Source organism: Vigna unguiculata, chromosome 4 (assembly GCF_037176805.1).
Source record: "Vigna unguiculata cultivar grain cowpea cultivar isolate G323 ecotype 2 chromosome 4, ASM3717680v1, whole genome shotgun sequence".
Classification (NCBI taxonomy): domain Eukaryota; kingdom Viridiplantae; phylum Streptophyta; class Magnoliopsida; order Fabales; family Fabaceae; genus Vigna; species Vigna unguiculata.
In genome coordinates, this window is record NC_140795.1 from 12,244,203 (window position 1) to 12,261,400 (window position 17,198).

A 17,198-nucleotide genomic window follows, 5' to 3' on the forward strand; every position below is an offset into this window, starting at 1 on the left:
TTGACTTGGGTTGTTTGTTTTGTAGGTCAAGTTAGTGCCAATTTTGTAACATCCCGTCAGGATATTACTAATTTAAATAAATAAAACAATTAAAACATAAAGCTGTCGCATTTATGAATAAACCTCATTTCCCAAAAACACGGGAAATTTAAATTTTATTAACCTCCAAGGAGAAAAGCAAAATCCATAGTTAATAAAACTGAAATAACACAATAAAACCTCTCATAAAAGTTTACAAAATAGTCCAACTCGGAATATTACAAAAATATATAAAACTCCCAAGCTTTTCCCACGCTCCGTGGCTAAGCCTCACCGGCTCCACCTGCATCAACATCCTCTGCTCACGTGTACCGCGTACACGATCATCACCAAACACAAGTAGATAGGGTGAGCTTATGAAAACAACATACACCATAACAATAGTCAAATAACCAATTATACAACAGTAAACTCTACAAAGAACCAAGATACCATCTCTTACTCAATTCTCTAACGTCTGGCCACAACTAGACCATTCGTGTTCTACCTCTCCTAGTGATTTTCCCAAGATAATTTGCTGCCAAACCTATCGGCCACAACGACAGAGCACGTGCGGGAACCAATGCCACGGATCATACACCGTAACACCAGGTGGAGTTCCCAATTACGAACATAGTCCGTAATTTCCCAAGACTACCAAACTCATCAGCCAACAACTGAGGAGGGCAATCTATCTGGACCCATTTGTATTGGCCACAACCAACACACTCGCACCGGCAACACTCGCCAACCCAAGCTCAACTCAAGGGTTCCTCGTGTTCATCCGCCATCCCGAGCTCAACTCGAGGGATGCCATTCTGAGCTCAACTCGAGGAATGTACGTGCTTAACCCCTATCCCGAGCTCAACTCAAGGGATACGTTCCGAGCTCAACTCAAGAAACCCAGCAATCTTACCTTGGAGGCATCACCAAAAGCCTTGTAGATCACCCTACAAAGTCCAATACTTAGGACTTACAGCAGCCAAATCGCCTAGCGGAGGACACGTACCGCTAGGCGCCTATCCGCTTCCAGACCGCCTGGCGGGGGACACGTACCGCCAGGCGCCAAGCGCCTCAGAATCGCAAATTCATTAACCACCGCCAGGCAGACGTGCTCCAGGAGACCCCTGATTTCGTCGCCATCGCCTAGCGAGACACTCCCCTCCGCCAGGCGCCACCAATTCCAGAACCCCACTGTTTTCTTGCCACCGCCTGGCAGGTGTGACCCCACCGCTAGGCGCCACACCAGTAATGAACTCTTACTGGTTTGTTCGTGACTTTGATTCAAGTTTCTCACATTAGTCTTGCATAATCATGCATTCAGATAGTTGAACCTTCCTCATTTCATGTATATACACTCTTATCCACAACCCTTCTCAATCTTAACTTACCAAGTAAAAACACCTAACTTCCCTTTTGTATACCATCAATCTAGTTTATCAAATTAGTCATGCATAAGCTCAACTATTCCAATAATCTATATGGCACTCTAAACTCATTCCACTTTAAGTTTTATTAATTACTCAGATTACTGTTCAGGTCTCCATCACTTTATATGTACTTTAACAATTGTCTTACCCATAATTTACACACTCTCTACAAATTCGCAATTCCGATTTTTCCTATAAGCTTACGTAACTCTAGACATCGTCTAGGACCACTAATACCAGAATAATCTGGACCATTGGTTTCTCACCCACTCTGATATTTTCACTCGACTTTACCGGTATTTTCTTTCCTCTCCCAACACTTAAAATCAACCCTAATCCTTACCTATTATCATTCATACTCGCATGACATTACTCATTTCAACTGTTCCCGTAGCATGAACATGACTCCCTTCACCCAGTGCCGCCTGCAACACTCTCCACACGTAAAGACTCCAATTTCTAATACGGCGCCTGGTTCTCAGAACTTCCAGCAGCCATGAAATCCACCTCTCGTTCTCTAGTACTTCTCTCTGTTTCCCCTGATGGTTTTCACCCTCAAAACACTTAACCTTGACCCACACTCGAACTTTATCTATCCATGTCTAAAATGTGAGTACACCCAAGACACCATTACCATTGGTTCATTCAAAACGCCCAATTATAACCCTAAAATCATATTCACACTGTTTCATCAAGTTTACCTATTAATTATACTGTTTTTCAATAAATTACGACGTTAGATCATCTCTAAATCACCGACTCATGGTTTCCCTCCGATCAAAATCTTGTCAAAACACCTCAGAATGACAAAACTCCAAATCCCAACCCCGTGTCGCCTGGCGGAAGTTCATCGCCGCCAGGCAGTGCATCAAGAAAACCCAGAATGGTGTAAAACTTTAAGCATCGCCTGGCGGCTGGGAGTGTGCCGCCAGGCGGTTCCTCTTCCAGGAACCCCAAATCACGTATAATTGCATGCGCCGCCTGGCGGCTATGAACAGCCCGCCAGGCGGTTTCTGGGAATTTTCCAGAAACACAAAGATTCAACCAGACACAAACAGCAATCAACAATTATACATATATTCAGCAATTCAAATACACTTATAAAAATTCTAACGTATAAACTCCCCTAACCTGGATCCTTTAGCTTAAACTTGAAAATTGAGAAATTCTCCTTTGAACACCAACCCTCCTTGGCTCCTCTCTATTTAGCCCCTCAAGTCTCACTCCAAACTCACAGAATTCCAGATTTTCGTGCTCTCTCTCTCTCTGGTGTATTTTTCAACTTGCCAAAACCCTTCCCTTTACCTCACTTTGGCCTTTTAAAGGTGTCCTAAAAACTATGTAATAATATAAAACGAACCTAAGACTTAATGGTGATGTTTATTACCATTCATGGACCCCTTTATGATCTGTTTCCAGCCTCTCCCCCCTTGGCTGCCATTTCTCTAGGGTTTACGTTAACCCTTCACCTTCATGCCAAAACCAAAAATGACAAAAAATGTTCAATTTAGGTTCACCAAGATTTGAACCCCTTACCATGTCAAAGCTAAATCAATACCAAACCACCAAGCCAATTCATATTTCATGCTAACAATTATAATTCAATTATCATATTATTTCGCAACATGATTATCATATATTTAAAATAACAATGAATAGTAACACAAAATGGCATACATGGGACTCGAACCCAAGTCCTCTCATAATTTAATGTCATAATTAATTCTCCTACCCGCATTTATTAATTAATTATTTATTTAATTAATTAAATTTCACAGGTCTTACAAATTTGGAGGAGGATAATACTACATGGAATCGAGGGGAGCCTCACCCTTGGAGCCAATCATTCATAGTGCCTATTTTGGAGAGTATTGGAAGGCATGGTTGACCTTATCTTCTAAAAGGTCAATGCACCACATGTGAAGTCTTGGAGATCAAGCTATGATTCTCTCCTTTTAAAGACACCTCCTTTTGACCTAACTTCTAAAATATTAGTTTGTCTTTTTATGTATGCACCCTTTGTCTTGTTTTAATTTTTCATTAAATGGTTTCTCTTCTTTTCTTGAACTCTTGGACGTGCACCTAAATATCTAGATAACAATCATTGGCAGAACATTATAGGGACAAGGGGAGCTATGGCTCCCCCAAAATTTTTGGAATTTTATTTTAATATATATTTATATCTTTTTTTTAAATTATAATTGTATATTATTTATATTAAGTTTATATTATGGAAAATAATAATAAAAAATAAAATGAAAAATTTAATGGAAATATTAATTTATGAAAGAGATTAGGGTTTTTTTCACGCTATAAGATCTTTTCACCATGTAAGTTATTATGAAAGTGTATGAGGAGAAAAAAATAGAAAGAGATAAATTGAGAAACAAATGTTGGAGAACACATAGATTGATATTGAAATATACATTTTTGCATGATCTCTCCCAGATCAAGTTAGTATCTTATAATGATTTATGTATGTTAAATTTATGATTCTTCTTAAGATGTTTATTCCAAATTAGTACAAACCCTAATTATGATTTTAGGGATTTTTTTATGAAATTTGTATGAACCCTAATCATAATTTTTCCCAAATTAGTATGACCCTTTATTATGAAATTTAGGGATTTTGTGTTTTCCTGCGAATGATAAATTTTTTAAAGTTTCAAATTTATACAGTGTTGCTTATTTAATTAAAGTGGTATGAGTTTTGTTATGTTTTGCAATGTAATAATTGTGATTTGTGAATATAAATTTTATCTTTTTCTAAATAGGTGAGAAGTGATAAATTTATACTAGTAAGAGGAAATAAAAAAACAAATCTTTAAAGTTCCTAGAGTTACATATAATGAATTTAAAATCCATTAGAACGTGATCCAGGAAAAGCAAATCAAATTTGACAATACCCACAAAATAAAATTGATGAGGTACGAAGAGGTTATGTAAAATGGTATTCATGGTTTGGTATCATGATATAATAGGGAATGGTAATCATATTTTTTTGAATTCTATTATTATGTGTGTTTGTTTTAAGTAGAGGGAATGAAGAGCTTTTCTTTTTAACTAAAAAAAAAATTATATATAAAAAATCTAATTTAACATCCCTAAATTTTTTGTCCAAGTTCCGTCATTACTAACAATATTATCTTAATGTCCTCTAAAAATATTTTTAGAATTTTCTTAATCACCAAAACATCATATATTGCTATTTCTAAAATGGGTCTTTACCAGTTGGGAGAGGAGGTTCCACATGTAGTTGTTTTAGGTCTTTCCTGAACAAAATCAGTTTTGTATTTTTTAAAAAGGGTTTTACAAATATTATAACATACAATTTATCCCAAGAATTTAAAAAAGAAACACTAGGATCATTATTCACATTCATATAATGAATCTAAACACAATTTAACTATCACCTACGCAATGGATTTTGGAACTCTATCCTATTGAATCATGAATAGCACAATAAAAAAAAAAAACTATTTGTGTGGTAAACTTATAAAACCCTGAAATTGTGTACACAAATACACAAGGGATACATATTTTATATTTTAAGAAATTAAAAAAAATGATATTTAAATTGTTTGTAATTGAAACTCTTTTTTAAATATTTTGTTTAAATAAAATAATTAAAATATCTTATATTTTATATTTTTGTATAAACTAATATGATCTTTTTTAAACATTTTATTTTTCTGATCTAAACAACTAATTTTTCTTCAAAAAGTTTTAAATTCACCCAATAAAAAAATTGTCCTCTTAAATCCGCATCCGACACTAGATTTTTGTAACTCATAGTGTAATACTCATGTTTTCTATTTATATGCTAATTTTGAAATTCTCAAAGTTCATCCATCTCCAATTTGATTTTCCTTTTCATGTTTAACTTCTGCTCTTGTATATTTGAATAACGGTTTTCATGTATTTTCTTTTTTGTAGAAAAGGATGATCATTATATTCATGGTTCAAGAACATATGAACTTCAACACTTAAAAGACAATTCTTTTAAGTAATTCCTGAACAACTAAAATCAATCCACAAGGATAAAAGGTAAACTAATTAGAAATGAATGAGTACCACACCAAGTCAACTTAACAAAATAATGATAAAACGATCACCATATCAAAACATTCGAGTAACCGGCCAAAATCGGTAACCTAGACGTCTAGAGGAACAACCTCCCTAAGATGGCACACGAGCAACACAGACCGCCAAGGGAAGTAGTCAGTTTAGGCCGACAACTTCAATATACTTAGTAAAATGGAAGCCCCCCGTGTTCAATAGGTCTTAAGGACCTGGGTTTGGGCCCAGACCCACTTTCAACCCAAGCTAGAGCCCAAGCCAAGGCCCGGCCCATGGGATAACCAGACATAATTAATGCTTTATAAATACGCGTGCACCCCAATAATTAAAGGTACGCATTCATTAATCACATATTTGACCTTTTTGAGAGTTTTGACTCACTTGAGCTTCAGAGTACCTTCTGTAGGTAACTCCTCCAGGGTCCAAACCGACATGTACCAACCGGGAAGAGGCCAACTGAGGAGATAGCGGACTACATGGGTAAGGTGACGTTTGTGCCTAACTTATCTTGTTTGTTCTCTGCAGGAACAATTAGCGCCCACCGTGGGGCACGAGACGAACACCTTTAGTACCCGTTTTCTCCGAAGATGGTTTCCACCCGTAGCAAAGCTGGAGTGAACAAGCAAGAGGATGCTGGTCCCTCAGGACCTACTGGAATCACCCTTGACCTGGCCGCCATCCTGGACGGCCAAGCGAAGATGCAACAAGAGCTGGCAGATCTGAAGAAACGCAGTGTTGATGAGATGGAGGCGCTGCGACAAGAGAACTCTTGCCTTAGGCGAAAGATCGAAACTTATCCCACCCTGAAGGGAAAGGCCAAGGAAGCCTCTGAAGCTGCAAGGTCCCCGGCCTTCCAGCCCACAGAGGAGGAAAGCGAATACAACCCCACCCCTCACACCTTCACCACCACCCAACAAACACCCATTCATTTCACTCATTCCACTCACTTCCCATCCACTCAACCAGGGCATACCGCAGCCCCAACCCCTGCCGCTACCCTCCCTACCACCCAGATCCCCTACAACATACCCACCACCCTACACACCACACATGTTCCACCATACAACCCGCAATACCTTCCAACAACACGCATCCCCCCTCACAACCTTACCTCCACCTTCCCTGCTATGATCAATCATCCCATCCCACCCCTTCTGCTCCCTCCCCACCAGTCCAGACGTCGTCACCCCTTCACCGACTTTATCGCCAACACTCATCTTCTTGCCCAATGGGAACCCTTCACCCTGGACCGCTATACTGGCGAAACCGACCCTGACGAGCACCTTAAAGTCTACATCACCCATGTCGCCTTGTACACGTCCTAAGACACAGTCTGCAAAGCCTTCCTTACCACCCTCAAGGGCCCTGCCCTGGAATGGTTCACAACCCATCCGCCTTACTCCATCGACAGCTTCGACCTTCTTTCCCACATGTTCTCCACCCACTTTGCTGGCAGCCGTCCACACCAAACTACCACAATCTCCCTCCTGGGCATTAGGCAAGAACAAGGCGAACCACTCAGAGCGTTCATAGATCACTTCAGTAAGGCAGCTCTTCGCACCCCACACCTCAACCAGGAAATGATCCTCCAGTGCATGGCACTTACCCTACAACCCGGCCCTTTCGCCAACAACGTCTACCTCCACCCACCTACCTCTATGCACGAACTCAAATTGTGTGCAACCGACTATGTCCGCATGGAGGAGATGCAAACCCTCCACACCAAATTCTGTAATGACTATGCAGCCACCACCGCCAACCCTACCCCGCAACCTCCCCGCCCTGATGCCCGCCTATGCAAGCCCCGCCAACCTTGCTTCACCAGATATGCCCCTCTTACCGTAGCCCGCTCCCGCATCCTCGATGAGGCTCTACAAGCTGACCTAATCCCTCCACCACGTAAGACAACCACACCTCCTAACGCTGATATGACCAAATATTGCCGCTACCATCGCAACCATGGCCACACTACAGAAGAATGCAAAGCACTCCAGGATAAAATATAAGAACTGGTCCGTGCTGGTCACTTTCGTCGTTTCATCCGTAGAGATGACCATTCCTCTCTATCCCGCCACCCCCCTCGATCCGACCATAGACGCCTTCCACATGACTCTCGTCACGACAGACGCCCCACCCAACCCACCAACCAAGAACTCGAACCGGCCCGCACCGACGTCATTCCTACCGACCCTCCCCTACGTGTAGAGATGGCAAATAAACTTGTCCCCGTGGGTATTGTCCGAACCCGTCCCCGTTTTGACGGGGAATCCCCGCATTGACTGGGTATGGGTATGGGTATGGGGAATCCCCGACTTTTTCAGTTGGGTATGGGGATGGGTATGGGGATGTACATATACCCGCCATAATACCCGTCCCCGCCATATCTCCATTCTCGTTTAAATTATTAAAATATTCACAATTAATCAAGTAACTCCTATATATATATATTTTTTTTTTTCTATTTTTTTTTCTTTTAATTATTTCATTTGTCATGAAACTCATTCTTATCTCCAATATATTTTTTATCTTATCATAACATTTATGTAATTATGTTAAAATGATGTATGTTAATAAAAAAAAATATTATGCCTCACATTTGAATATTTATATTATTTTTTAATATTTTTATTTATTATAAATTTTCCTTTCACATGAGAATGTTTATACTCTCAATTTAAGGTAATATAAAAAAAAATTTTTACTTATTATTATTATTATTAATTTTTATTTAATTTGAAGAACTCTTTTGTTTCATTAAAATAATTTTCGTTATTTTTCAACCATTAAGTATATATGTTGATATTTGAAAAGTTTTCTTAGTTCTCTAAGATATTTTTCGTCTTATCATACCTTAGTTATACATTTGATTTCCTTTGTGTGATTTTTTTCGATAGTCTCTCAAATTATTTCTAAAACACACATTTGTTAGTTTTTTAATATTTTTATTTATTGTTTTTATTTTTATCATGTAGAATAATATTTCGATATATTCTATCTAATTATTTTTTATTTTATAACTCATTATTAATCATAATGTAATTTTTTCACTTTAAATTATGTTTGAAGTGGTTAAAATTATATATATATATATATATATATATATATATATATATATATATATATATATATATATATATATATATAATGATATTTAGGAATAGTATATGATAATTCACTACAAGAAAAACATGAAATGGTGACTGATTTAGTTAGTAACCCATATCAGTCATTATTTTTCGTCATTGGTGGTAGTAGTTGATTTATTGTCTGAATCAATGACTAAATTAGTGACTGATTCAATGATCGAATCGATACTTGATTTAGTGACCAATTTAATTACTAATTTATTTGTAATTTAATGACAAATTTTTTTGTCACTAATGATATTTCTATTTAATTTTAACCACTTCAAACGTAATTTAATAATTAGTTCTCTAAGGTATTTTTCATTTTATCATACCTTAATTATACATTTGATTTCCTTTGTGCGATTTCTTTCGATAGTCTCTCAAATTATTTCTAAAACACACATTTGTTAGTTTTTTAATAATTTTATTTATTGTTTTTTTTCATCATGTAGAATAATATTTCAATATATTCTATCTAATTATTTGTTATTTTATAACTCACTATTAATCATACTGTAATTTTTTTCACTTTAATTGTATAAATAACTTTTATTTACTACAATATAAAAATTTAATGTAATTGCTATGAATATTTTTTCGTCACTATCCAACATATATTGAAGTTCAAAAGATACAAAATCTATGTCAAAATTTTATTATTATGTTTATTATTTGTTCTTTGTGTTATTTTGATCAAGTGATGTATTATAACTTTTATTAATGTATAAAAAAGAGATTTATTATAATTTAAAAAAATTGAAGTAAACAAACATTTAAAATATATTTTAATTTGAATATTTGTTTTTCTTTTATTATTATGTTTATTATTTGTTCTTTGTGTCATTTTGATCAAGTGATATATTATAACTTTTATTAGTGTATAAAAAAGAGATTCATTAGAATTTAAAAAAATTGAAGTAAACAAACATTTAAAATATATTTTAATTTGAATATTTGTTTTCCTTTTATATTTTTTTTGAAATATTTTTTAATTTTATCAACTAAGTTCATAAATGTTGTAGTTTGCAAATTTAATAAATGTTTTGGTTCACATGAAATTTTATTTGGTATTCTAATATAAAATGTAAACAATTATAATTTATTTTAAGGTATTTGGCATCGAAGAAAATCCTCCTAATATTGAATATTTCATAATATTATGTTTTCTTTACCGTAATTTTTTTTCTTTTATAAAAATTAATATTGAAGTAGTTAGAACACGGGTACGGGTATGGGTACGAGATTATACCCGTTACCCGGTGGGGATGGGGATGAGAAAAAAGTTTGATACCCGTTGGGTTTGGGTATGGGGATGGGGATGAATTTTTTATGCGGGGATGGGTATGGGATAGTGAAACCCGTCCCCGCCCCGTCCCGTTGCCATCCCTACCTACGTGGCACCATCAACACCATCTCTAGTGGCTTCGCTAGTGGAGGATCCACCTCTTCTGCCAGAAAGAGACACCTCCGCCATATCCAATCCATTAACCATATCACCCATTCCCACCACAAACGCCGCATGCCTCCCATCATCTTAACGGATGACGACTTTCATGGCCTCGACCATCAACAAGATGACCCCATGGTCATCACTGTTGAAATCGAAAACTACGCCGTTAAGAAAGTCCTTGTCGATCAGGGCAGCTCCGTTGACATCCTCTACTGGGCCACCTACCAAAAACTCCAACTTCCGGACACCGCCATGGTCTCGTATGACGAGCCGATATATGGCTTCTCTGATGAACAAGTATCCACCCGTGGCTACATCGACCTCCACACCATCTTTCGTGAAGGGACCCAAACCAAAACCATCTCAATCCGCTTCCTCATCGTCGACGCGCCAACATCCTACAATATCCTCCTGGGTCGTCCTTCCCTCAACACCCTTGGCGCTGTCGTCTCCACCCCCCACTTGGCCATGAAGTTCCCTTCCCCTTCCGGTGACATCCTCACCATCCACTGCGACCAACGCTTGGCACGCAAATGCTACATGGCCAGCCTACGCCCACAACTCCCAATTCAACAAACCAACCACATTGAGCGACCTCCCGGCTCCGACATCGCCTTGTCAGGCGAAGATCTAGACCCCGGAGTAGGCCGGGATGTTCTTCTCGAACCAGTTGAGGAGACCTCCCCCCTAGAACTTCCCAACGGCCACTCTATCAACCTAGGCACTGGTTTGAAATCTGACGAGCGTGCCATCATCACACCCATCCTCACCAGCAACACAGACCTTTTCGCCTGGTCAGCCGCTGATCTACTTGGGGTGGACCCTCTAGTGGCATCTCACAAGTTATCCATCTACAAAGAATCCCGCTATGTATCCCAGAAAAAACGTAAACTTGGCGAAGAGCGCCGACTAGCAGCTAAGGTTGAAGTCGACAAGTTACTGAACGTAGGATTCATAGAAGAAGCTCAGTACACCACTTGGCTCTCTAACGTAGTCTTGGTAAAAAAAGCCAATGGAAAATGGCGGATGTGTGTAGACTACACTGATCTGAACAAAGCTTGCCCTCGCGATGCCTATCCCTTACCCAATATCGATCGACTTGTTGACGGCGCGGCAGGGAATAAGGTGCTTAGTTTTTTGGATGCATATTCCGGGTACAACCAAATCCCTATGGTCGTATCTGACATGAACAAAACCGCCTTCATCACGGACGATGCCAACTACTTCTATAAGGTTATACCCTTTGGTCTCAAGAACGCCAGAGCGACCTACCAATGGCTAATGGACAAGGTTTTCAACCATCTAATGGGACAATGTGTCGAAGTATATGTTGACGACATGGTTGTCAAGTCTCCAAGCCATCACCAGCATGCAGAGGATCTCTCAGCGGTCTTCTCTGCGCTACGCCAGTACAACCTCCGCCTCAACCCAGACAAGTGTGTATTCGGTGTCGACCAGGGTAAATTCCTTGGTTTTATGTTAACCCAGCGCGGCATAGAAGCCAATCCCGAAAAATGCAAGGCCATTATCGAGATGCACAGTCCCACTACCATCAAGGAGGTCCAACGTCTCATAGGCCGTCTCACGGCCATTTCCCGCTTCCTACCCAAATTGGCTGAGCAAACCCAACCCATAGTCCAACTCCTAAAGAAATCCACCCGGTTCACGTAGACTGACGATTGTGAACAAATCTTTCAAAAACTGAAAACCACCTTCACCTCACCACCTATCCTCCACATACCAGACACCCGTCAACCCTTCCTCGTATACATCACAGCCACCGACTACACCGCCAGCGCCGCGCTTGTCCAAGAAATAGAAGGCACGCAGCATCCTGTCTACTTCGTTAGCAGAACACTGCAGGATCCCGAAACCAGATATCAAATGGTGGAAAAATTGGCCCTATCTTTAGTCCACGCAGCTCGCCGCTTACGCCCACACTTCCAAAACCACAGCATCACCATCAAAACCGACTGCCCAATCCAAAAAATTCTGCAAAAACCAGATCTAGCCGGACGGATGTCATCCTGGGCCGTCGAGCTGTCGGAATTTAACATTCGCTACGAACCCCATGGCCCCATTAAAGCTCAATGTCTCTTAGATTTTGTCAATGACCTCCAGTACACACCCACAGAGGACCAGTGGACACTTCATGTAGATAGTTCCTCAAATCCAAAAGGTGTCGGTGCTGGCATTGTGTTAGAAGGACCCAACGACATCCTCATCGAAAAATCCCTTCACTTTGCCTTCAAAACATCGAACAAGCAATCCGAATACGAAGCTATCATCGCCGGCCTTTCCCTTGCCCGCGAAGTAGGTGTCAGGACGCTAACATGCAAAACCGACTCCAAGCTTACTGTAGGATACCTAAATGACGAATTCCAGATTAAAGACCCCATCCTTCTACAATATTACCATCTGGTCCGAACAGTCATTCAATCCGCCTTTGAGCGAGTCCACATCGAACACATCCCAAGAACCGACAACATCAGAGCCGACATCCTCTCCAAATTAGCCAGCACTAAATTTAAAAGCCACCACCGATCCCTGTTACAACAAACACTATCTACACCCTCCATAACACATACTTGTCAAAACCTAACCCATGCCCCAACAGACAACACCGCTCCTCCCCAAAGCCATAACTGGACCACCCCCTATGTCCAATACCTAAAAACCGGCAACCCCCCACAAGATGCGGACAAAACTTGGTTGGCTAAGGCTGTCAGGTATACCATGATAGGCGATGACCTTTACAAACGCGGGTACAACCAACCCCTCCTCAAATGTGTCACGGCAGAGCAAACACAGTATATTATTAAAGAGCTACACGAAGGCATTTGCGGCTACCATTCCGGTGCACGCATCATGGCCACTAGAGTACTTAAAGCCGGGTACTTCTGGCCGACCATAGAAGCAGACTGCCAGGACTATGTCAGAAAGTGCAAACCATGCCAAAAACATGGTAACCTCATCCACCAGAAGCAGGAACAACTCCATCACATAATATCCCCATGGCCCTTCGCAAAATGGGGAATGGACATCCTTAGCCCCTTCTCACCCGACAAGGGACAAGTGAAATTTCTTATTGTAGCCGTCGACTACTTCACCAAATGGATAGAAGCCAAACCACTAACCACTATCACGGCCCAACAGGTTGAATAGTTTGTTTGGAAGGATATTGTATGCAGATATGGCGTCCCACACACCATCATCACCGACAATGGCCGACAATTTATAGATAAGGAGCTAGCCAAATTTTACACTGGCCTGGATATCAAACACATCACAAGTTCTGTAGAACACCCATAAACTAATGGACAAGCAGAGGCGACCAACAAGGTTATCCTAATGGAATTGCGCAAACGATTAGATAGCGCCAAAGGCCGATGGCCCGAAGAGTTAGTAGAAGTGCTATGGGCTTACAAGTGCACCCCTCAATCAGCAACAAAGGAATTCCCTTTCAACCTAGTTTACGGTGCAAACGCCATGATACGAGTTGAAATTGGCAAACCATCCCTGCGCCGAGAACTGTACGACCCAACCCATAACCAGCAAAACATGGCCACCCATCTCGACCTCCTACCCGAACTCAGAGAAAAAGCCCAGATACGAAACTTAGCTGCCAAACAAAAAGTTGCCAGAAAGTATAACGCAAGCCTATGTCCACGATCATTCGCCATCGGGGACTTAGTATGGAGAATGGCCAGTAGTGCTAGAAAGAAGGATGGCAAGTTCTCTGCCAATTGGGACGGCCCATACCGCATACGCGAAGACGTAGAAAGAGGAGCTTATCGCCTGGAACACTTATCTAGGGAAGAGATTCCCAACACTTGGAATGTATCTCACCTCAAATTCTACTTTAGCTGAATGTATACTGTAGTTGAACCAATACTTGTAACCATGGGTGTACTCTTTTTCCTCACCTAGTCTTTTTTTCCTAAGGAGGGTTTTGGCCAGGGAGGTTTTAACGAGGCACCCCATATTCAATAAATATAACGAAGGGTTCTCAACTATACAACTTTCCTACGTTTTTACTCTAATATTCGTTTAAGTTCCCCACCCTTACCACAAGTAAGCGGCCTGGGTCGAACACCCTTAACTTGTGCTTAATTCGTTTAAGTTCCCCACCCTTACCACAAGTAAGCGGCTTGGGTCGAACACCCTTAACTTGTGCTTAATTTGTTTAAGTTCCCCACCCTTACCACAAGTAAGCGGCTTGGGTTGAACACCCTTAACTTGTGCTTAATTCGTTTAAGTTCCCCACCCTTACCACAAGTAAGCGACCTGGGTCGAACACCCTTAACTTGTGCTTAATTCGTTTAAGTTCCCCACCCTTACCACAAGCAAGCGGCCTGGGTCGAACACCCTTAACTTGTGCTTAATTCGTTTAAGTTCCCCACCCTTACCACAAGTAAGCGGCCTGGGTCGAACACCCTTAAGTTGTGCTTAATTCGTTTAAGTTCCCCACCCTTACCACAAGTAAGCGGCCTGGGCCGAACACCCTTAACTTGTGCTTAATTCGTTTAAGTTCCCTACCCTTACCACAAGTAAGCGGCCTGGGTCGAACACCCTTAACTTGTGCTTAATTCGTTTAAATTCCCCACCCTTACCACAAGTAAGCGGATTGGGTCGAACACCCCTAACATACAATCGATCGCGTCACACATACACCACATATCACCAAAACCTGACATACACAATAACATACAAAACATCAATCGTATTAACCATAAACGCAAAGTATACCAACGTAACATAATGTATCAAATATTACAGACATAGGCTCAATAATATTTTCAAATCAATAAAGATTAAAGTCCTATTCTGCCGCATCAGGAGCCACCTCCTCAGCATCACCCGCCTCCTTCGCCTCTTCAGCCGCCTCCTTCTCCTCCTCTTCATCCAGACTGCTCTCATCTTCCTTGACGAGCTTACCATCAATAACATCCTTGTTCACATCAAACTTTAAGTCCGTAATGTCGACCTCCTGATGGAAAAAGGCTGCTTGACGTAATCCCTTCTCAAAGCCGTTGATGTGCTCTTGTATGATGCAGTTCTTTAAGTCATCAAGCTCACCTGTAGCACCTTCATACTTGTCTTTTAACTCGTCATAATCTTCCTCCAACTCTTCTATTTTCTTCTTCAACTTTCCCTCTGAGTCCAAACAGCGAACCCTCCAAGTTGCCAACCTTTTTCTCTCTTCCTCCGAACCCTTCCTTTCCTTCTTCCACGCAGCCCTCTCTTTCTTAAACTTGTCGACTTTTCCCTGTAACTCCTCCACCTTTTCCCGACCTCCCTTCTTCAACTCCCTCCGATATAAAGACCCTACACGGCGGCTTAATATCAAGGCTTTGCTTCCAAACTCCACCATCGTCCTCACAATATGGTCCGCCTCCATACTATCAATAGAATTTATAATGGTATCTGGGAGGTGGATCGCAATATCCTTCCTCACAAATACTTCTGGCAACTCAATTAAACCAGACTCCGGCCCTTTCTCCCCACTAGCCGACCCTGCCCCACTGGCTGATCCCGCCCCGAGCAAGACCGCCCTCACCTTCTTCATGTCCTTTCCCTTGCCGGGACGAGGCGGCAACTCGACTTTCCTTTTCGTCCCACCATGAACATGTACTTCCACCACAGACTCTTGCAAATTAGGAATGTCAACTTTTGCCGCTGCCTTAGCCTTAGCAGCAATCTCCTTCCTCAACGACTGGAAGAGCTACAATGATATATTAAACCTCGGATTAAAACAACTTAGAATCATTAACACAATTTAAGTAACAAACAGATACCTTCAATATCTATAATCAGATGCACCGAATTATAAACTCTAACTAAGCCCTTAGTGGGCAACTTATCAACAAACTTCATTAAGATCTCCACCACCTCCTTATCCCCCGCCGATAACTCATCCATCCTCATATCCTTGTACCGAGAAGGGGTACCTGTCCAGCTAAATGGGAATTTTGTACTCCCATCTGCGTTCAAGAAATAACGCTTGCCTTCTCCCTTCACCACCACTTTGAAGTACCCGTCCTTGAAGTGCTTGAAAGACTGGGAAAATGCGTCCAGTCTGCTGATACTAGGACGACTTATCAAAGACAGCCAAGTAGTCGGCTGCCGGGGTCTGGTGTCATAGAAGTATAGGAAGGCGTAAGGAGAATGCTCCAAGTATAGAGATTGGCACAAGATGCGAAAGGCTTGCAAGTAAGCCCAACTATTCGGGTGCAACTGTGTAGGTGCCACGTTCAATGCGCGCAACACACCCATAGTGAAATCATCTAACGGTAGTCGTACATGTAGCTGCGAAAAGTGACACATGTACATATAGAAGAACTTCTCCGCGACCCCCTCCTGCCCGTGACACACACGGTCAACAACGCTAACCCTCTCCAGGGAAACGATATCACCGCTTACACCCTTCGAGATGACAGGCGTACAATTCAGCCAGGAGTTCAATAAACGAGACCACCGGAACAAAGATGATTGATTACGGACATCGGCAGCCACCCACCCATAACCGCCTTTGGCCGGCCAGTCACTCTCGGCCAACTCTTCAGGGGGATCTTCTCGAACCTCCCTCACCGTCTCCATGGGAATCCCACTTATCATACCTCCAGAACTAGTACCCTCTTCATCTACTTGCCTATCTCTACTCCTCTCCGACCCCATACTCTCACTGGTAGATGTGGACAATGATATACTATCGCTACTAGACATACCTTTTTCGTGTTTACGGAAAGATGTCGGCTGAAATTGGGAACTAGTCGGACAGTAAAATGCACACAAGACCTCTGAATACAAAACTCTCGCAAATGAAACAAGTAACCCCTCACTCATTTTGAAATCCATATTTATAGGCCAGAATCCCAAACGGCGAAAACCCCTTCCCGCCAAAACAATAACTCATACCAATCGACACCATCATTACAAGAGACGTGACTCTTAAAAATGACGGCGCCAGAACTTCTTGATTTGACCCCTGACACCCCTTCACCTACCTTCAAACTGTTACCACTTTTTAGCCTTAACACTGTTCATCACACTTAAAGGTTGGGGGACTGGTGTATCACACCTAGCCGGTTC